Source organism: Hypanus sabinus, chromosome 3 (genome assembly GCF_030144855.1).
Source record: "Hypanus sabinus isolate sHypSab1 chromosome 3, sHypSab1.hap1, whole genome shotgun sequence".
Lineage (NCBI taxonomy): Eukaryota > Metazoa > Chordata > Chondrichthyes > Myliobatiformes > Dasyatidae > Hypanus > Hypanus sabinus.
In genome coordinates this window covers 1888718-1908304 of record NC_082708.1, presented here as the reverse complement: position 1 = coordinate 1908304, position 19587 = coordinate 1888718, and the positions used below count along the sequence as shown (strand labels likewise).

The following is a 19587-nucleotide window of genomic DNA, read 5'->3' as shown; positions in this document are numbered from 1 at the left end:
AGTGTCAGAGTGAGGGGGTTTGGGAGTTTGTGGTCAGGAGTTTTGGTGTGTCAGAGTCAGGGCGTTTGGGAGTTTGAGGAGAGGAGTTTTGGAGTGTCAGAGTGTGGGGGTTTGGAAGGTCAGGAGAGGAGTTTTGGAGTGTCAGAGTGAGGAGTTTTGGAGTGTCAGTGTGAGGAGTTTTGGAGTGTCAATGTGAGGAGTTTTGGAGTGTCAGAGTGAGGAGTTTTGGAGTGTCAGTGTGAGGAGTTTTGGAGTGTCAATGTGAGGAGTTTTGGAGTGTCAGAGTGAGGAGTTTTGGAGTGTCAATGTGAGGAGTTTTGGAGTGTCAATGTGAGGAGTTTTGGAGTGTCAATGTGAGGAGTTTTGGAGTGTCAGTGTGTGGGGGTTTGGAAGTTTGTGGTGAGGAGTTTTGGTGTGTCAGAGTCAGGGCGTTTGGGAGTTTGAGGAGAGGAGTTTTGGAGTGTCAGAGTGAGGAGTTTTGGAGTGTCAGTGTGAGGAGTTTTGGAGTGTCAATGTGAGGAGTTTTGGAGTGTCAGAGTGAGGAGTTTTGGAGTGTCAGAGTGAGGAGTTTTGGAGTGTCAATGTGAGGAGTTTTGGAGTGTCAATGTGAGGAGTTTTGGAGTGTCAGAGTGAGGAGTTTTGGAGTGTCAGAGTGAGGGGTTTTGGAGTGTCAGTGTGAGGAGTTTTGGAGTGTCAGAGTGAGGGGTTTTGGAGTGTCAATGTGAGGAGTTTTGGAGTGTCAGAGTGAGGAGTTTTGGAGTGTCAGAGTGAGGAGTTTTGGAGTGTCAGAGTGAGGAGTTTTGGAGTGTCAATGTGAGGAGTTTTGGAGTGTCAGTGTGAGGGGGTTTTGAAATTCAGGTAGGGAGTTTCGGAGTGTCAGAGCGAGGTGTTTGGGAGTTTGAGGTGAGGAGTTTTGGAGTGTCAGAGCGAGGGGTTTGGAAGTTTGAGGTGAGGAATTTTGGAGTGTCAGAGTGTTTGAGGTGAGGAGTTTTGGAGTGTCAGAGTGAGGGGGTTTGGGAGTTTGAGGTGAGGAGTTTTGGAGTGTCAGAATGAGGGTTTGGGAGTGTCAGAGTGAGGGGAGTTTGGGAGTTTGAGGTGAGGAGTTTTGGAGTGTCAGAATGAGGGGATTGGGAGTGTCAGAGTGAGGGGTCTGGGAGTTTGAGGTGAGGAGGTTTGGAGTGTCAGAGCGAGGAGTTTTGGAGTGTCTGAGTGACGGGTTTGGGAGTTTGCGGTAAGCAGTTTTGGAGTGTCAGAGTGCGAGGGTTTGGGAGTTTGATGAGAGGAGTTTTGGAGTGTCAGAGTGAGGGGTTTGGAAGTTCAGATCAGGGGTTCTGGAGTGTCAGAGTGAGGGGTCTGGGAGTTTGAGGTAAGGAGTTTTGGAGTGTCTGAGTGACGGGTTTGGGAGTTTGAGGAGAGGAGTTTTGGTGTCTCAGAGTGAGGGGGTTTGGAAGTTCAGGTGAGGAGTTTTGGAGTGTCAGAGTGAGGGGGTTTAGGAGTTTGAGGTAAGGAGTTTTGGAGTGTCAGAGTGAGGGGGTTCGGGAGTTCAGGTGAGGAATATTGAAGTGTCAGAGTGAGGAGTTTTTGAGTGTCAATGTGAGGAGTTTGGGAGTGTCAGAGTGAGGGGTTTGGAAGTTCAGATCAGAGGTTCTGCAGTGTCAGAGTGAGAGGTCTGGGAGTATGAGGTAAGGAGTTTTGGAGTGTCTGAGTGACGGGTTTGGAAGTTTGTGGTGAGGAGTTTTGGTGTGTCAGAGTGAGGGCGTTTGGGAGTTGGAGGAGAGGAGTTTTGGAGTGTCAGAGTGTGGGGGTTTGGAAGGTCAGGAGAGGAGTTTTGGAGTGTCAGAGTGAGGAGTTTTGGAGTGTCAGTGTGAGGAGTTTTGGAGTGTCAATGTGAGGAGTTTTGGAGTGTCAGAGTGAGGGGTCTGGGAGTTTGAGGTGAGGAGTTTTGGAGTGTCAATGTGAGGAGTTTTGGAGTGTCAGAGTGAGGGGGTTTTGAAATTCAGGTAGGGAGTTTCGGAGTGTCAGAGCGAGGTGTTTGGGAGTTTGAGGTGATGAGTTTTGGAGTGTCAGAGCGAGGGGTTTGGAAGTTTGAGGTGAGGAATTTTGGAGTGTCAGAGTGTTTGAGGTGAGGAGTTTTGGAGTGTCAGAGTGAGGGGGTTTGAGAGTTTGAGGTGAGGAGTTTTGGAGTGTCAGAGCGAGGGGTTTGGGAGTTTGAGGTGAGGAGTTTTGGAGTGTCTGAGTGAGGGGGTTTGGGAGTTTGTGGTGAGGAGTTTTCGAGTGTCAGAGTGAGGGGTTTGGGAGTTTGAGGAGAGGAGTTTTGGAGTGTCAGTATGAGGGGTTTGGGAGTGTCAGAGTGACGGGAGTTTGGGTGTTTGAGGTGAGGAGTTTTGGAGTGTCAGAATGAGGGGATTGGGAGTGTCAGAGTGAGGGGTCTGGGAGTTTGAGGTGAGGAGTTTTGGAGTGTCAGAGCGAGGAGTTTTGGAGTGTCTGAGTGACGGGTTTGGGAGTTTGAGGTGAGCAGTTTTGGAGTGTCAGAGTGTGAGGGTTTGGGAGTTTGATGAGAGGAGTTTTGGAGTGTCAGAGTGAGGGGTTTGGAAGTTCAGATCAGGGGTTCTGGAGTGTCAGAGTGAGGGGTCTGGGAGTTTGAGGTAAGGAGTTTTGGAGTGTCTGAGTGACGGGTTTGGGAGTTTGAGGAGAGGAGTTTTGGAGTCTCAGAGTGAGGGGGTTTGGAAGTTCAGGTGAGGAGTTTTGGAGTGTCAGAGAGTGGAGTTTTTGAGTGTTAATGTGAGGAGTTTTGGAGTGTCAGAGTGAGGGGGTTTAGGAGTTTGAGGTAAGGAGTTTTGGACTGTCAGAGTGAGGGGTTTCGGGAGTTCAGGTGAGGAGTATTGAAGTGTCAGAGTGAGGGGTTTGGAAGTTCAGATCAGAGGTTCTGCAGTGTCAGAGTGAGAGGTCTGGGAGTTTGAGGTAAGGAGTTTTGGAGTGTCTGAGTGACGGGTTTGGGAGTTTGAGGAGAGGAGTTTTGGAGTGTCAGAGCGAGGAGTTTTGGAGTGTCTGAGTGACGGGTTTGGGAGTTTGAGGTGAGCAGTTTTGGAGTGTCAGAGTGTGAGGGTTTGGGAGTTTGATGAGAGGAGTTTTGGAGTGTCAGAGTGAGGGGTTTGGAAGTTCAGATCAGGGGTTCTGGAGTGTCAGAGTGAGGGGTCTGGGAGTTTGAGGTAAGGAGTTTTGGAGTGTCTGAGTGACGGGTTTGGGAGTTTGAGGAGAGGAGTTTTGGAGTCTCAGAGTGAGGGGGTTTGGAAGTTCAGGTGAGGAGTTTTGGAGTGTCAGAGAGTGGAGTTTTTGAGTGTTAATGTGAGGAGTTTTGGAGTGTCAGAGTGAGGGGGTTTAGGAGTTTGAGGTAAGGAGTTTTGGACTGTCAGAGTGAGGGGTTTTGGGAGTTCAGGTGAGGAGTATTGAAGTGTCAGAGTGAGGGATTTGGAAGTTCAGATCAGAGGTTCTGCAGTGTCAGAGTGAGAGGTCTGGGAGTTTGAGGTAAGGAGTTTTGGAGTGTCTGAGTGACGGGTTTGGGAGTTTGAGGAGAGGAGTTTTGGAGAGTCAGAGTGAGATGGTTTGGGAGTTTGAGGTGAGGAGTTTTGGAGTGTCAGAGTGAGGGGGTTTGGGAGTTTGAGGAGAGGAGTTTTGGAGTGTCAGAGTGAGGGGGTTTGGGAGTTTGAGGTGAGGAGATTTGGAGTGTCAGATTGTGGGGATTTGGGAATTTGAGGAGAGGAGTTTTGGAGTGTTAGAGTGAGGGGGTTTGGGAGTTTGATGAGAGGAGTTTTGGAGTGTCACAGTGAGGGGTTTGGAAGATCAGGTGAGGAGTTTTGGAGTGTCAGAGTGAGGGGTCTGGGAGTTTGAGGTGAGGAGTTTTGGAGTGTCAGAGTGAGGGGTTTGGAAGTTTGTGGTGAGGAGTTTTGGTGTGTCAGAGTGAGGGCGTTTGGGAGTTTGAGGAGAGGTGTTTTGGAGTGTCAGAGTGTGGGGGTTTGGAAGGTCAGGAGAGGAGTTTTGGAGTGTCAGAGTGAGGAGTTTTGGAGTGTCAATGTGAGGAGTTTTGGAGTGTCAGAGTGAGGAGTTTTGGAGTGTCAGTGTGAGGAGTTTTGGAGTGTCAATGTGAGGAGTTTTGGAGTGTCAGAGTGAGGAGTTTTGGAGTGTCAATGTGAGGAGTTTTGGAGTGTCAGAGTGAGGAGTTTTGGAGTGTCAATGTGAGGAGTTTTGGAGTGTCAGAGTGAGGAGTTTTGGAGTGTCAATGTGAGGAGTTTTGGAGTGTCAGAGTGAGGAGTTTTGGAGTGTCAGAGTGAGGAGTTTTGGAGTGTCAATGTGAGGAGTTTTGGAGTGTCAGAGTGAGGGGTTTGGAAGTTCAGATCAGGGGTTCTGGAGTGTCAGAGTGAGGGGTCTGGGAGTTTGAGGTAAGGTGTTTTGGAGTGTCTGAGTGACGGGTTTGGGAGTTTGAGGAGAGGAGTTTTGGAGTGTCAGAGTGAGGGGGTTTTGAAATTCAGGTAGGGAGTTTCGGAGTGTCAGAGCGAGGTGTTTGGGAGTTTGAGGTGAGGAGTTTTGGAGTGTCAGAGCGAGGGGTTTGGAAGTTTGAGGTGAGGAATTTTGGAGTGTCAGAGTGTTTGAGGTGAGGAGTTTTGGAGTGTCAGAGTGAGGGGGTTTGAGAGTTTGAGGTGAGGAGTTTTGGAGTGTCAGAGCGAGGGGTTTGGGAGTTTGAGGTGAGGAGTTTTGGAGTGTCTGAGTGAGGGGGTTTGGGAGTTTGTGGTGAGGAGTTTTCGAGTGTCAGAGTGAGGGGTTTGGGAGTTTGAGGAGAGGAGTTTTGGAGTGTCAGAATGAGGGGTTTGGGAGTGTCAGAGTGACGGGAGTTTGGGTGTTTGAGGTGAGGAGTTTTGGAGTGTCAGAATGAGGGGATTGGGAGTGTCAGAGTGAGGGGTCTGGGAGATGAGGTGAGGAGTTTTGGAGTGTCAGAGCGAGGAGTTTTGGAGTGTCTGAGTGACGAGTTTGGGAGTTTGAGGTGAGCAGTTTTGGAGTGTCAGAGTGCGAGGGTTTGGGAGTTTGATGAGAGGAGTGTTGGAGTGTCTGAATGACGGGTTTGGGAGTTTGAGGAGAGGAGTTTTGGAGTCTCAGAGTGAGGGGGTTTGGAAGTTCAGGTGAGGAGTTTTGGAGTGTCAGAGAGTGGAGTTTTTGAGTGTTAATGTGAGGAGTTTTGGAGTGTCAGAGTGAGGGGGTTTATGAGTTTGAGGTAAGGAGTTTTGGAGTGTCAGAGTGAGGTGTTTGGGAGTTTGAGGTGAGGAGTTTTGGAGTGTCAGTGTGAGGGGGTTTGGGAGTTCAGGTGAGGAGTTTTGAAGTGTCAGAGTGAGGAGTTTTTGAGTGTCAATGTGAGGAGTTTTGGAGTGTCAGAGTGAGGGTTTGGAGTTCAGATCGGGGTTCTGGAGTGTCAGAGTGAGGGGTCTGGGAGTTTGAGGTAAGGAGTTTTGGAGTGAATGACGGGTTTGGGAGTTTGAGGAGAGGAGATTTGGAGTGTCAGAGTGAGGGTGTTTGGGAGTTTGAGGTGAGGAGTTTTGGAGTGTCAGAGTGAGGGGTCTGGGAGTTTGAGGCAAGGAGTTTTGGAGTGTCAGAGTGAGGGAGTTTGGAAGTTCAGGTGAGGAGTTTTGGAGTGACAGAATGAGGGATTTGGGAGTTTGAGATGAGGAGTTTTGGAGTGTCAGAGTGAGGGGGTTTGGGAGTTTGAGGAGAGGGTTTGGGGCTTTCAGAGTGCGGTTTGGGAGTGTGAGGTGATGGTTTGGGGGTTGCAGAATGAGGGGTTTGGGAGTGTGAGGTGAGTGTTTGGGGCTTTCAGAGTGTGCGGTTTGGGAGTTTGAGGTGAGGGTTTGGGGCTTTCAGAGTGTGCGGTTTGGGAGTATGAGGTGAGGGTTTTGGGATTTCAGAGTGAGTGGTTTGGGAGTTTGAGGTGAGGTTTTGGGGGATGCTGAGTGAGGAGTTTTGGAGTGTCACAGTGAGGGCGTTTGGAAGTTCAGGTGAGGAGTTTTGGAGTGTCAGAGTGAGGGGGTTCGGAAGTTCAGGTGAGGTGTTTTGGAGTGTCAGAGTGAGAGTGTTTAGAAGTTTGGGTGATGGTTTTGGAGGTTACAGAGTGAGGGGTTTGGGAGTTTGATTTGAGGGTTTGGGGCTTTCAGAGTGAGGAGTTTAGGTGTTTGATGTGAGGTTTTGGGGGTTGCAGAGTGAGGAGTTTGGGCGTTTGATGTGAGGAGTTTTGGAGTGTCAGAGCGAGGGGTTTGGGAGTTTGAGGCAAGGAGTATTGGAGTGTCAGAGTGAGGGAGTTTGGAAGTTCAGGTGAGGAGTTTTGGAGTGACAGAATGAGGGATTTGGGAGTTTGAGGTGAGGAGTTTTGGAGTGTCAGAGTGAGGTGGTTTGGGAGTTTGAGGAGAGGAGTTTTGGAGTGTCTGAGTGAGGGGGTTTGGAAGTTCAAGTGAGGTGTTTTGGAGTGTCAGAGTGAGGGCGTTTGGGAGTTTGAGGTGAGGAGTTTTGGAGTGTCAGAGTGAGGGGTTTTGGAGTTTGAGGTGAGGAGTTTTGGAGTGTCTGAGTGAGGGGGTTTGGAAGTTCAGGTGAGGAGTTTTGGAGTGTCAGAGAGTGGAGTTTTTGAGTGTTAATGTGAGGAGTTTTGGAGTGTCAGAGTGAGGGGGTTTAGGAGTTTGAGGTAAGGAGTTTTGGACTGTCAGAGTGAGGGGTTTCGGGAGTTCAGGTGAGGAGTATTGAAGTGTCAGAGTGAGGGGTTTGGAAGTTCAGATCAGAGGTTCTGCAGTGTCAGAGTGAGAGGTCTGGGAGTTTGAGGTAAGGAGTTTTGGAGTGTCTGAGTGACGGGTTTGGGAGTTTGAGGAGAGGAGTTTTGGAGAGTCAGAGTGAGATGGTTTGGGAGTTTGAGGTGAGGAGTTTTGGAGTGTCAGAGTGAGGGGGTTTGGGAGTTTGAGGAGAGGAGTTTTGGAGTGTCAGAGTGAGGGGGTTTGGGAGTTTGAGGTGAGGAGATTTGGAGTGTCAGATTGTGGGGATTTGGGAATTTGAGGAGAGGAGTTTTGGAGTGTTAGAGTGAGGGGGTTTGGGAGTTTGATGAGAGGAGTTTTGGAGTGTCACAGTGAGGGGTTTGGAAGATCAGGTGAGGAGTTTTGGAGTGTCAGAGTGAGGGGTCTGGGAGTTTGAGGTGAGGAGTTTTGGAGTGTCAGAGTGAGGGGTTTGGAAGTTTGTGGTGAGGAGTTTTGGTGTGTCAGAGTGAGGGCGTTTGGGAGTTTGAGGAGAGGTGTTTTGGAGTGTCAGAGTGTGGGGGTTTGGAAGGTCAGGAGAGGAGTTTTGGAGTGTCAGAGTGAGGAGTTTTGGAGTGTCAGAGTGAGGAGTTTTGGAGTGTCAATGTGAGGAGTTTTGGAGTGTCAGAGTGAGGAGTTTTGGAGTGTCAGTGTGAGGAGTTTTGGAGTGTCAATGTGAGGAGTTTTGGAGTGTCAGAGTGAGGAGTTTTGGAGTGTCAATGTGAGGAGTTTTGGCGTGTCAGAGTGAGGAGTTTTGGAGTGTCAATGTGAGGAGTTTTGGAGTGTCAGAGTGAGGAGTTTTGGAGTGTCAATGTGAGGAGTTTTGGAGTGTCAGAGTGAGGAGTTTTGGAGTGTCAGAGTGAGGAGTTTTGGAGTGTCAATGTGAGGAGTTTTGGAGTGTCAGAGTGAGGGGTCTGGGAGTTTGAGGTAAGGTGTTTTGGAGTGTCTGAGTGACGGGTTTGGGAGTTTGAGGAGAGGAGTTTTGGAGTGTCAGAGTGAGGGGGTTTTGAAATTCAGGTAGGGAGTTTCGGAGTGTCAGAGCGAGGTGTTTGGGAGTTTGAGGTGAGGAGTTTTGGAGTGTCAGAGCGAGGGGTTTGGAAGTTTGAGGTGAGGAATTTTGGAGTGTCAGAGTGATTGAGGTGAGGAGTTTTGGAGTGTCAGAGTGAGGGGGTTTGAGAGTTTGAGGTGAGGAGTTTTGGAGTGTCAGAGCGAGGGGTTTGGGAGTTTGAGGTGAGGAGTTTTGGAGTGTCTGAGTGAGGGGGTTTGGGAGTTTGTGGTGAGGAGTTTTCGAGTGTCAGAGTGAGGGGTTTGGGAGTTTGAGGAGAGGAGTTTTGGAGTGTCAGAATGAGGGGTTTGGGAGTGTCAGAGTGACGGGAGTTTGGGTGTTTGAGGTGAGGAGTTTTGGAGTGTCAGAATGAGGGGATTGGGAGTGTCAGAGTGAGGGGTCTGGGAGATGAGGTGAGGAGTTTTGGAGTGTCAGAGCGAGGAGTTTTGGAGTGTCTGAGTGACGAGTTTGGGAGTTTGAGGTGAGCAGTTTTGGAGTGTCAGAGTGCGAGGGTTTGGGAGTTTGATGAGAGGAGTGTTGGAGTGTCTGAATGACGGGTTTGGGAGTTTGAGGAGAGGAGTTTTGGAGTCTCAGAGTGAGGGGGTTTGGAAGTTCAGGTGAGGAGTTTTGGAGTGTCAGAGAGTGGAGTTTTTGAGTGTTAATGTGAGGAGTTTTGGAGTGTCAGAGTGAGGGGGTTTATGAGTTTGAGGTAAGGAGTTTTGGAGTGTCAGAGTGAGGTGTTTGGGAGTTTGAGGTGAGGAGTTTTGGAGTGTCAGTGTGAGGGGGTTTGGGAGTTCAGGTGAGGAGTTTTGAAGTGTCAGAGTGAGGAGTTTTTGAGTGTCAATGTGAGGAGTTTTGGAGTGTCAGAGTGAGGGTTTGGAGTTCAGATCGGGGTTCTGGAGTGTCAGAGTGAGGGGTCTGGGAGTTTGAGGTAAGGAGTTTTGGAGTGAATGACGGGTTTGGGAGTTTGAGGAGAGGAGATTTGGAGTGTCAGAGTGAGGGTGTTTGGGAGTTTGAGGTGAGGAGTTTTGGAGTGTCAGAGTGAGGGGTCTGGGAGTTTGAGGCAAGGAGTTTTGGAGTGTCAGAGTGAGGGAGTTTGGAAGTTCAGGTGAGGAGTTTTGGAGTGACAGAATGAGGGATTTGGGAGTTTGAGATGAGGAGTTTTGGAGTGTCAGAGTGAGGGGGTTTGGGAGTTTGAGGAGAGGGTTTGGGGCTTTCAGAGTGCGGTTTGGGAGTGTGAGGTGATGGTTTGGGGGTTGCAGAATGAGGGGTTTGGGAGTGTGAGGTGAGTGTTTGGGGCTTTCAGAGTGTGCGGTTTGGGAGTTTGAGGTGAGGGTTTGGGGCTTTCAGAGTGTGCGGTTTGGGAGTATGAGGTGAGGGTTTTGGGGTTTCAGAGTGAGTGGTTTGGGAGTTTGAGGTGAGGTTTTGGGGGATGCTGAGTGAGGAGTTTTGGAGTGTCACAGTGAGGGCGTTTGGAAGTTCAGGTGAGGAGTTTTGGTGTGTCAGAGTGAGGGGGTTCGGAAGTTCAGGTGAGGTGTTTTGGAGTGTCAGAGTGAGAGTGTTTAGAAGTTTGGGTGATGGTTTTGGAGGTTACAGAGTGAGGGGTTTGGGAGTTTGATTTGAGGGTTTGGGGCTTTCAGAGTGAGGAGTTTAGGTGTTTGATGTGAGGTTTTGGGGGTTGCAGAGTGAGGAGTTTGGGCGTTTGATGTGAGGAGTTTTGGAGTGTCAGAGCGAGGGGTTTGGGAGTTTGAGGCAAGGAGTTTTGGAGTGTCAGAGTGAGGGAGTTTGGAAGTTCAGGTGAGGAGTTTTGGAGTGACAGAATGAGGGATTTGGGAGTTTGAGGTGAGGAGTTTTGGAGTGTCAGAGTGAGGTGGTTTGGGAGTTTGAGGAGAGGAGTTTTGGAGTGTCTGAGTGAGGGGGTTTGGAAGTTCAAGTGAGGTGTTTTGGAGTGTCAGAGTGAGGGCGTTTGGGAGTTTGAGGTGAGGAGTTTTGGAGTGTCAGATTGAGAGTGTTTAGAAGTTTGGGTGATGGTTTTGGGTGTTGCAGAGTGAGGAGTTTGGGAGTGTGAGGTGAGGCTTTGCGGCTTTCAGAGTGAGGAGTTTGGGAGTGTGAGGTGAGGGTTTGGGGGTTGCAGTGTGAGGGTTTGGGTGTTTGAGGTGAGTGTTTGGGGCTTTCAGACTGATGGGTTTGGGAGTTTAAGGTGAGGGTTTGGGGCTTTCAGAATGATGGGTTTGGGAGTGTGAGGTGAGTGTTTGGGGCTTTCAGAGTGTGCAGTTTGGGAGTGTGAGGTGAGTGTTTGGGGGTTGCAGAGTGAGGAGTTTGTGAGTGTGAGGTGAGGGTTTGGGGCTTTCAGAGTGAGGAGTTTGGGAGTGTGAGGTGAGGGTTTGGGTGTTGCAGAGTGAGGAGTTTGTGAGTGTGAGGTGAGGGTTTGGGGCTTTCAGAGTGAGGAGTTTGGGAGTGTGAGGTGAGGGTTTGGGTGTTGCAGAGTGAGGAGTTTTTGAGTGTCAATGTGAGGAGTTTTGGAGTGTCAGAGTGAGGGGGTTTGGGAGTTCAGGTGAGGAGTTTTGAAGTGTCAGAGTGAGGAGTTTTTGAGTGTCAATGTGAGGAGTTTTGGAGTGTCAGAGTGAGGGTTTGGAGTTCAGATCAGGGGTTCTGGAGTGTCAGAGTGAGGGGTCTGGGAGTTTGAGGTAAGGAGTTTTGGAGTGAATGATGGGTTTGGGAGTTTGAGGAGAGGAGATTTGGAGTGTCAGAGTGAGGGTGTTTGGGAGTTTGAGGTGAGGAGTTTTGGAGTGTCAGAGTGAGGGGTTTGGAAGTTCAGATCAGGGGTTCTGGAGTGTCAGAGTGAGGGGTCTGGGAGTTTGAGGCAAGGAGTTTTGGAGTGTCAGAGTGAGGGAGTTTGGAAGTTCAGGTGAGTTTTGGAGTGACAGAATGAGGGATTTGGGAGTTTGAGGTGAGGAGTTTTGGAGTGTCTGAGTGAGCGGGTTTGGGAGTTTGAGGTGAGGAGTTTTGGAGTGTCAGAGTGAGGTGTTTGGGAGTTTGAGTTGAGGAGTTTTGGAGTGTCAGATTGAGAGTGTTTAGAAGTTTGGGTGATGGTTTTGGGTGTTGCAGAGTGAGGAGTTTGGGAGTGTGAGGTGAGGCTTTGGGGCTTTCAGAGTGAGGAGTTTGGGAGTGTGAGGTGAGGGTTTGGGGGTTGCAGTGTGAGGGTTTGGGTGTTTGAGGTGAGTGTTTGGGGCTTTCAGACTGATGGGTTTGGGAGTTTAAGGTGAGGGTTTGGAGCTTTCAGAATGAGGGGTTTGGGAGTGTGAGGTGAGTGCTTGGGGCTTTCAGAGTGTGCAGTTTGGGAGTGTGAGGTGAGTGTTTGGGGGTTGCAGAGTGAGGAGTTTGTGAGTGTGAGGTGAGGGTTTGGGGCTTTCAGAGTGAGGAGTTTGGGAGTGTGAGGAGAGGGTTTGGGTGTTGCAGAGTGAGGAGTTTGTGAGTGTGAGGTGAGGGTTTGGGGCTTTCAGAGTGAGGAGTTTGGGAGTGTGAGGTGAGGGTTTGGGTGTTGCAGAGTGAGGAGTTTTTGAGTGTCAATGTGAGGAGTTTTGGAGTGTCAGAGTGAGGGGGTTTGGGAGTTCAGGTGAGGAGTTTTGAACTGTCAGAGTGAGGAGTTTTTGAGTGTCAATGTGAGGAGTTTTGGAGTGTCAGAGTGAGGGTTTGGAGTTCAGATCAGGGGTTCTGGAGTGTCAGAGTGAGGGGTCTGGGAGTTTGAGGTAAGGAGTTTTGGAGTGAATGACGGGTTTGGGAGTTTGTGGAGAGGAGATTTGGAGTGTCAGAGTGAGGGTGTTTGGGAGTTTGAGGTGAGGAGTTTTGGAGTGTCAGAGTGAGGGGTCTGGGAGTTTGAGGCAAGGAGTTTTGGAGTGTCAGAGTGAGGGAGTTTGGAAGTTCAGGTGAGGAGTTTTGGAGTGACAGAATGAGGGATTTGGGAGTTTGAGGTGAGGAGTTTTGGAGTGTCAGAGTGAGGTGGTTTGGGAGTTTGAGGAGAGGAGTTTTGGAGTGTCTGAGTGAGGGGGTTTGGAAGTTCAAGTGAGGTGTTTTGGAGTGTCAGAGTGTGGGCGTTTGGGAGTTTGAGGTGAGGAGTTTTGGAGTGTCAGAGTGAGGGGTTTTGGAGTTTGAGGTGAGGAGTTTTGGAGTGTCTGAGTGAGCGGGTTTGGGAGTTTGAGCTGAGGAGTTTTGGAGTGTCAGAGTGAGGTGTTTGGGAGTTTGAGGTGAGGAGTTTTGGAGTGTCAGTGTGAGGGGGTTTGGGAGTTCAGGTGAGGAGTTTTGAAGTGTCAGAGTGAGGAGTTTTTGAGTGTCAATGTGAGGAGTTTTGGAGTGTCAGAATGAGGGTTTGGAGTTCAGATCGGGGTTCTGGAGTGTCAGAGTGAGGGGTCTGGGAGTTTGAGGTAAGGAGTTTTGGAGTGAATGACGGGTTTGGGAGTTTGAGGAGAGGAGATTTGGAGTGTCAGAGTGAGGGTGTTTGGGAGTTTGAGGTGAGGAGTTTTGGAGTGTCAGAGTGAGGGAGTTTGGAAGTTCAGGTGAGGAGTTTTGGAGTGAATGACGGGTTTGGGAGTTTGAGGAGAGGAGATTTGGAGTGTCAGAGTGAGGGATTTGGGAGTTTGAGATGAGGAGTTTTGGAGTGTCAGAGTGAGGGGGTTTGGGAGTTTGAGGAGAGGGTTTGGGGCTTTCAGAGTGCGGTTTGGGAGTGTGAGGTGATGGTTTGGGGGTTGCAGAATGAGGGGTTTGGGAGTGTGAGGTGAGTGTTTGGGGCTTTCAGAGTGTGCGGTTTGGGAGTTTGAGGTGAGGGTTTGGAGCTTTCAGAATGAGGGGTTTGGGAGTGTGAGGTGAGGGTTTGGGGCTTTCAGAGTGAGGAGTTTGGGAGTGTGAGGTGAGGGTTTGGGTGTTGCAGAGTGAGGAGTTTGTGAGTGTGAGGTGAGGGTTTGGGGCTTTCAGAGTGAGGAGTTTGGGAGTGTGAGGTGAGGGTTTGGGTGTTGCAGAGTGAGGAGTTTTTGAGTGTCAATGTGAGGAGTTTTGGAGTGTCAGAGTGAGGGGGTTTGGGAGTTCAGGTGAGGAGTTTTGAACTGTCAGAGTGAGGAGTTTTTGAGTGTCAATGTGAGGAGTTTTGGAGTGTCAGAGTGAGGGTTTGGAGTTCAGATCAGGGGTTCTGGAGTGTCAGAGTGAGGGGTCTGGGAGTTTGAGGTAAGGAGTTTTGGAGTGAATGACGGGTTTGGGAGTTTGTGGAGAGGAGATTTGGAGTGTCAGAGTGAGGGTGTTTGGGAGTTTGAGGTGAGGAGTTTTGGAGTGTCAGAGTGAGGGAGTTTGGAAGTTCAGGTGAGGAGTTTTGGAGTGACAGAATGAGGGATTTGGGAGTTTGAGGTGAGGAGTTTTGGAGTGTCAGAGTGAGGTGGTTTGCGAGTTTGAGGAGAGGAGTTTTGGAGTGTCTGAGTGAGGGGGTTTGGAAGTTCAAGTGAGGTGTTTTGGAGTGTCAGAGTGTGGGCGTTTGGGAGTTTGAGGTGAGGAGTTTTGGAGTGTCAGAGTGAGGGGTTTTGGAGTTTGAGGTGAGGAGTTTTGGAGTGTCTGAGTGAGCGGGTTTGGGAGTTTGAGCTGAGGAGTTTTGGAGTGTCAGAGTGAGGTGTTTGGGAGTTTGAGGTGAGGAGTTTTGGAGTGTCAGTGTGAGGGGGTTTGGGAGTTCAGGTGAGGAGTTTTGAAGTGTCAGAGTGAGGAGTTTTTGAGTGTCAATGTGAGGAGTTTTGGAGTGTCAGAATGAGGGTTTGGAGTTCAGATCGGGGTTCTGGAGTGTCAGAGTGAGGGGTCTGGGAGTTTGAGGTAAGGAGTTTTGGAGTGAATGACGGGTTTGGGAGTTTGAGGAGAGGAGATTTGGAGTGTCAGAGTGAGGGTGTTTGGGAGTTTGAGGTGAGGAGTTTTGGAGTGTCAGAGTGAGGGAGTTTGGAAGTTCAGGTGAGGAGTTTTGGAGTGACAGAATGAGGGATTTGGGAGTTTGAGATGAGGAGTTTTGGAGTGTCAGAGTGAGGGGGTTTGGGAGTTTGAGGAGAGGGTTTGGGGCTTTCAGAGTGCGGTTTGGGAGTGTGAGGTGATGGTTTGGGGGTTGCAGAATGAGGGGTTTGGGAGTGTGAGGTGAGTGTTTGGGGCTTTCAGAGTGTGCGGTTTGGGAGTTTGAGGTGAGGGTTTGGGGCTTTCAGAATGAGGGGTTTGGGAGTGTGAGGTGAGGGTTTGGGGCTTTCAGAGTGAGGAGTTTGGGAGTGTGAGGTGAGGGTTTGGGTGTTGCAGAGTGAGGAGTTTGTGAGTGTGAGGTGAGGGTTTGGGGCTTTCAGAGTGAGGAGTTTGGGAGTGTGAGGTGAGGGTTTGGGTGTTGCAGAGTGAGGAGTTTTTGAGTGTCAATGTGAGGAGTTTTGGAGTGTCAGAGTGAGGGGGTTTGGGAGTTCAGGTGAGGAGTTTTGAAGTGTCAGAGTGAGGAGTTTTTGAGTGTCAATGTGAGGAGTTTTGGAGTGTCAGAGTGAGGGTTTGGAGTTCAGATCAGGGGTTCTGGAGTGTCAGAGTGAGGGGTCTGGGAGTTTGAGGTAAGGAGTTTTGGAGTGAATGATGGGTTTGGGAGTTTGAGGAGAGGAGATTTGGAGTGTCAGAGTGAGGGTGTTTGGGAGTTTGAGGTGAGGAGTTTTGGAGTGTCAGAGTGAGGGGTTTGGAAGTTCAGATCAGGGGTTCTGGAGTGTCAGAGTGAGGGGTCTGGGAGTTTGAGGCAAGGAGTTTTGGAGTGTCAGAGTGAGGGAGTTTGGAAGTTCAGGTGAGTTTTGGAGTGACAGAATGAGGGATTTGGGAGTTTGAGGTGAGGAGTTTTGGAGTGTCAGAGTGAGGGGGTTTGGGAGTTTGAGGAGAGGAGTTTTGGAGTGTCTGAGTGTGGGGGCTTGGAAGTTCAAGTGAGGTGTTTTGGAGTGTCAGAGTGAGGGCGTTTGGGAGTTTGAAGTGAGGAGTTTTGGAGTGTCAGAGTGAGAGTGTTTAGAAGTTTGGGTGATGGTTTTGGGTGTTGCAGAGTGAGGAGTTTGGGAGTGTGAGGTGAGGCTTTGGGGCTTTCAGAGTGAGGAGTTTGGGAGTGTGAGGTGAGGGTTTGGGGGTTGCAGTGTGAGGGTTTGGGTGTTTGAGGTGAGTGTTTGGGGCTTTCAGACTGATGGGTTTGGGAGTTTAAGGTGAGGGTTTGGAGCTTTCAGAATGAGGGGTTTGGGAGTGTGAGGTGAGTGCTTGGGGCTTTCAGAGTGTGCAGTTTGGGAGTGTGAGGTGAGGGTTTGGGGCTTTCAGAGTGAGGAGTTTGGGGGTGTGAGGTGAGGGTTTGGGTGTTGCAGAGTGAGGAGTTTGTGAGTGTGAGGTGAGGGTTTGGGGGTTGCAGAATGAGGGGTTTGGGAGTGTGAGGTGAGGGTTTGGGGCTTTCAGAGTGTGCGGTTTGGGAGTGTGAGGAGAGGGTTTTGGGGTTTCAGAGTGAGTGGTTTGGGAGTTTGAGGTGAGGTTTTGGGGGTTGCTGAGTGAGGAGTTTTGGAGTGTCAGAGTGAGGAGTTTTTGAGTGTCAATGTGAGGAGTTTTGGAGTGTCAGAGTGAGGGTTTGGAGTTCAGATCAGGGGTTCTGGAGTGTCAGAGTGAGGGGTCTGGGAGTTTGAGGTAAGGAGTTTTGGAGTAAATGACGGGTTTGGGAGTTTGAGGAGAGGAGATTTGGAGTGTCAGAGTGAGGGTGTTTGGGAGTTTGAGGTGAGGAGTTTTGGAGTGTCAGAGTGAGGGGTTTGGAAGTTCAGATCAGGGGTTCTGGAGTGTCAGAGTGAGGGGTCTGGGAGTTTGAGGTAAGGAGTTTTGGAGTGAATGACGGGTTTGCGAGTTTGAGGAGAGGAGATTTGGAGTGTCAGAGTGAGGGTGTTTGGGAGTTTGAGGTGAGGAGTTTTGGAGTGTCAGAGTGAGGGGTCTGGGAGTTTGAGGCAAGGAGTTTTGGAGTGTCAGAGTGAGGGAGTTTGGAAGTTCAGGTGAGGAGTTTTGGAGTGACAGAATGAGGGATTTGGGAGTTTGAGGTGAGGAGTTTTGGAGTGTCTGAGTGAGGGGGTTTGGAAGTTCAAGTGAGGTGTTTTGGAGTGTCAGAGTGAGGGCGTTTGGGAGTTTGAGGTGAGGAGTTTTGGAGTGTCAGAGTGAGGGGTTTTGGAGTTTGAGGTGAGGAGTTTTGGAGTGTCTGAGTGAGCGGGTTTGGGAGTTTGAGGTGAGGAGTTTTGGAGTGTCAGAGTGAGGTGTTTGGGAGTTTGAGGTGAGGAGTTTTGGAGTGTCAGTGTGAGGGGGTTTGGGAGTTCAGGTGAGGAGTTTTGAAGTGTCAGAGTGAGGAGTTTTTGAGTGTCAATGTGAGGAGTTTTGGAGTGTCAGAGTGAGGGTTTGGAGTTCAGATCAGGGGTTCTGGAGTGTCAGAGTGAGGGGTCTGGGAGTTTGAGGTAAGGAGTTTTGGAGTGAATGACGGGTTTGGGAGTTTGAGGAGAGGAGATTTGGAGTGTCAGAGTGAGGGTGTTTGGGAGTTTGAGGTGAGGAGTTTTGGAGTGTCAGAGTGAGGGGTCTGGGAGTTTGAGGCAAGGAGTTTTGGAGTGTCAGAGTGAGGGAGTTTGGAAGTTCAGGTGAGGAGTTTTGGAGTGACAGAATGAGGGATTTGGGAGTTTGAGGTGAGGAGTTTTGGAGTGTCAGAGTGAGGTGGTTTGGGAGTTTGAGGAGAGGAGTTTTGGAGTGTCTGAGTGAGGGGGTTTGGAAGTTCAAGTGAGGTGTTTTGGAGTGTCAGAGTGTGGGCGTTTGGGAGTTTGAGGTGAGGAGTTTTGGAGTGTCAGAGTGAGGGGTTTTGGAGTTTGAGGTGAGGAGTTTTGGAGTGTCTGAGTGAGCGGGTTTGGGAGTTTGAGCTGAGGAGTTTTGGAGTGTCAGAGTGAGGTGTTTGGGAGTTTGAGGTGAGGAGTTTTGGAGTGTCAGTGTGAGGGGGTTTGGGAGTTCAGGTGAGGAGTTTTGAAGTGTCAGAGTGAGGAGTTTTTGAGTGTCAATGTGAGGAGTTTTGGAGTGTCAGAATGAGGGTTTGGAGTTCAGATCGGGGTTCTGGAGTGTCAGAGTGAGGGGTCTGGGAGTTTGAGGTAAGGAGTTTTGGAGTGAATGACGGGTTTGGGAGTTTGAGGAGAGGAGATTTGGAGTGTCAGAGTGAGGGTGTTTGGGAGTTTGAGGTGAGGAGTTTTGGAGTGTCAGAGTGAGGGAGTTTGGAAGTTCAGGTGAGGAGTTTTGGAGTGACAGAATGAGGGATTTGGGAGTTTGAGATGAGGAGTTTTGGAGTGTCAGAGTGAGGGGGTTTGGGAGTTTGAGGAGAGGGTTTGGGGCTTTCAGAGTGCGGTTTGGGAGTGTGAGGTGATGGTTTGGGGGTTGCAGAATGAGGGGTTTGGGAGTGTGAGGTGAGTGTTTGGGGCTTTCAGAGTGTGCGGTTTGGGAGTTTGAGGTGAGGGTTTGGGGCTTTCAGAGTGTGCGGTTTGGGAGTATGAGGTGAGGGTTTTGGGGTTTCAGAGTGAGTGGTTTGGGAGTTTGAGGTGAGGTTTTGGGGGTTGCTGAGTGAGGAGTTTTGGAGTGTCACAGTGAGGGCGTTTGGAAGTTCAGGTGAGGAGTTTTGGAGTGTCAGAGTGAGGGGGTTCGGAAGTTCTGGTGAGGTGTTTTGGAGTGTCAGAGTGAGAGTGTTTAGAAGTTTGGGTATGGTTTTGGAGGTTACAGAGTGAGGGGTTTGGTATTGTGAGGTGCGGGTTTGGGGCTTTCAGAATGAGGGGTTTGGGAGTTTGATTTGAGGGTTTGGGGCTTTCAGAGTGAGGAGTTTAGGTGTTTGATGTGAGGTTTTGGGGGTTGCAGAGTGAGGAGTTTGGGCGTTTGAGGTGAGGAGTTTTGGAGTGTCAGAGCGAGGGGTTTGGGAGTTTGAGGCAAGGAGTTTTGGAGTGTCAGAGTGAGGGAGTTTGGAAGTTCAGGTGAGGAGTTTTGGAGTGACAGAATGAGGGATTTGGGAGTTTGAGGTGAGGAGTTTTGGAGTGTCAGAGTGAGGTGGTTTGGGAGTTTGAGGAGAGGAGTTTTGGAGTGTCTGAGTGAGGGGGTTTGGAAGTTCAAGTGAGGTGTTTTGGAGTGTCAGAGTGAGGGCGTTTGGGAGTTTGAGGTGAGGAGTTTTGGAGTGTCAGAGTGAGGGGTTTTGGAGTTTGAGGTGAGGAGTTTTGGAGTGTCTGAGTGAGCGGGTTTGGGAGTTTGAGGTGAGGAGTTTTGGAGTGTCAGAGTGAGGTGTTTGGGAGTTTGAGGTGAGGAGTTTTGGAGTGTCAGAGTGAGGTGTTTGGGAGTTTGAGTTGAGGAGTTTTGGAGTGTCAGATTGAGAGTGTTTAGAAGTTTGGGTGATGGTTTTGGGTGTTGCAGAGTGAGGAGTTTGGGAGTGTGAGGTGAGGCTTTGGGGCTTTCAGAGTGAGGAGTTTGGGAGTGTGAGGTGAGGGTTTGGGGGTTGCAGTGTGAGGGTTTGGGTGTTTGAGGTGAGTGTTTGGGGCTTTCAGACTGATGGGTTTGGGAGTTTAAGGTGAGGGTTTGGGGCTTTCAGAATGAGGGGTTTGGGAGTGTGAGGTGAGGGTTTGGGGCTTTCAGAGTGAGGAGTTTGGGAGTGTGAGGTGAGGGTTTGGGTGTTGCAGAGTGAGGAGTTTGTGAGTGTGAGGTGAGGGTTTGGGGCTTTCAGAGTGAGGAGTTTGGGAGTGTGAGGTGAGGGTTTGGGTGTTGCAGAGTGAGGAGTTTTTGAGTGTCAATGTGAGGAGTTTTGGAGTGTCAGAGTGAGGGGGTTTGGGAGTTCAGGTGAGGAGTTTTGAAGTGTCAGAGTGAGGAGTTTTTGAGTGTCAATGTGAGGAGTTTTGGAGTGTCAGAGTGAGGGTTTGGAGTTCAGATCAGGGGTTCTGGAGTGTCAGAGTGAGGGGTCTGGGAGTTTGAGGTAAGGAGTTTTGGAGTGAATGATGGGTTTGGGAGTTTGAGGAGAGGAGATTTGGAGTGTCAGAGTGAGGGTGTTTGGGAGTTTGAGGTGAGGAGTTTTGGAGTGTCAGAGTGAGGGGTTTGGAAGTTCAGATCAGGGGTTCTGGAGTGTCAGAGTGAGGGGTCTGGGAGTTTGAGGCAAGGAGTTTTGGAGTGTCAGAGTGAGGGAGTTTGGAAGTTCAGGTGAGTTTTGGAGTGACAGAATGAGGGATTTGGGAGTTTGAGGTGAGGAGTTTTGGAGTGTCAGAGTGAGGGGGTTTGGGAGTTTGAGGAGAGGAGTTTTGGAGTGTCTGAGTGTGGGGGCTTGGAAGTTCAAGTGAGGTGTTTTGGAGTGTCAGAGTGAGGGCGTTTGGGAGTTTGAGGTGAGGAGTTTTGGAGTGTCAGAGTGAGAGTGTTTAGAAGTTTGGGTGATGGTTTTGGGTGTTGCAGAGTGAGGAGTTTGGGAGTGTGAGGTGAGGCTTTGGGGCTTTCAGAGTGAGGAGTTTGGGAGTGTGAGGTGAGGGTTTGGGGGTTGCAGTGTGAGGGTTTGGGTGTTTGAGGTGAGTGTTTGGGGCTTTCAGACTGATGGGTTTGGGAGTTTAAGGTGAGGGTTTGGAGCTTTCAGAATGAGGGGTTTGGGAGTGTGAGGTGAGTGCTTGGGGCTTTCAGAGTGTGCAGTTTGGGAGTGTGAGGTGAGTGTTTGGGGGTTGCAGA

At 50.1% G+C, this 19587-nt stretch overlaps 1 protein-coding gene across 1 annotated transcript in view; it reads right to left on the bottom strand.

Annotated features, from left to right (window-relative positions):
* The window catches only part of LOC132390686 (dynein heavy chain domain-containing protein 1-like), a 199595-nt gene that overhangs the window by 20684 nt on the left and 159324 nt on the right, over nucleotides 1-19587 (bottom strand). The window lies entirely within an intron of this gene.